Source organism: Castor canadensis, chromosome 9 (genome assembly GCF_047511655.1).
Source record: "Castor canadensis chromosome 9, mCasCan1.hap1v2, whole genome shotgun sequence".
In the NCBI taxonomy this organism is placed as follows: Eukaryota; Metazoa; Chordata; class Mammalia; order Rodentia; family Castoridae; genus Castor; species Castor canadensis.
In genome coordinates this window covers 114,343,445-114,344,949 of record NC_133394.1, presented here as the reverse complement: position 1 = coordinate 114,344,949, position 1,505 = coordinate 114,343,445, and positions in this window count along the sequence as shown.

Genomic DNA, 1,505 nt, shown 5'->3' with positions numbered 1-1,505 from the left:
GCTAGGATTACAGGCCTGAGCCACTGCACCCAGCTTGTCATGATGGTTTTTGTTTTTTGTTTTCTTGTGGTGGTACTGGGTTTTGAAATCAGGGCTTCATACTTGCTAGACAGTACTCTACTGCTTGAGTCACTCTGCCAGACCTGGTACTGGAGTTTGAACTCAGGGCCTGGTGCTTGGTTAGGCAGGCACACTAACACTTGTGTCCCAGCATGGGTTTTAAATGCACAAAAATTTCCTAAATCCCTTACCTTTCCCAGTTCTTCCTGGTTCAATATGGCTTCTGTCCTTCTTGGTTGCCACAGAAGACTGAAGATACTAGAACACAACTCATTAAAGAATCCAGACCTGCTATAGAATGTGAGGCCATACATACCTACGATTATTCCATATGTCAGCCTAAGAAATGTACAAGTCATCTGTGGTTATTGATAGTTCCCTTACAAACACTATCCTCATCTTAATTTACAAACTGATATAACAGAAGGAGACAGATGGTGCTCTAATCTGTGAGAAAGTCTCCTGTGCAGGTCACTTCAAGAGAAAAGAATAGCGATTGACAGAGGAGGGAAATGCTGCCTGGCCCAATTGAATGACCAAATCCTTCCACCCACCCATCCATCCATCCACTACCAAGTGCTAAGCAGTGAGGACATGGTGCTAGCAGACACCCACCCTCGTATCGTTCACAGTCTTGGGTCCCTGAAGTACTGAGTTACTAGCTAGACTGCTTCCACGTTAAGTGAGCAAAAGAACAGCATTCTGCCCCAAATATGTGAGCATTCTAGAAATCAGGGTTTTTTTTTGAGGGGGTTGTTTGTTGGCTTGTTTTTTGTTTTCTTTTTGGTGGTATTGGAGTTTGAACTCAGGGCCTCATGCAGGCAGTCTACTACTTGTGCCACTCCACCAGCCCTGAGCTTTCTAGGAAATTTGGAAAAAAGGCAGAAACAAAGAAAAACATAATTGCTTATAATCTCTTTTTAGAACTTATCACTATTAACATTTTGGTGTTTTTTCCTTAACGGTTTCTAACTCTGTGTGTGTACATGTATGTTTGTGTGTGTGTGTGTGTGTGTGTGTGTGTGTGTAATAATGGTGAAATCATGTAACACATATTTCATTTTGTTTTATTATTCACTTAATATTATATTGTAGGTAATGTTTTTAAAAACTTTAAAAATGTGGTTCTTAGTGATTGCCTGACATTACATTCTATGGATATATAAAATTAATTTTCTGAACATTTAGACTGCTTTCCCTTTACTTTTGACATTGTAATTAACACTACAGGAACATCTTTAAACCAAGAGTCATGCCCAATTCTCTAATTTTTCCTTGGGATAAATTTTTGGAAGGATAAATTTCTGGATCAATGGATATGAAAGTCTTATGGCCTTTGGCAAGTTGCTTTCTGGGGTAGAACAGATGAACATCTGGATAATTTAAGCAATAGTTTGGCTTTGTGGTTACATCTACCACATGACATGCAGGGCTGAGTGATGGTG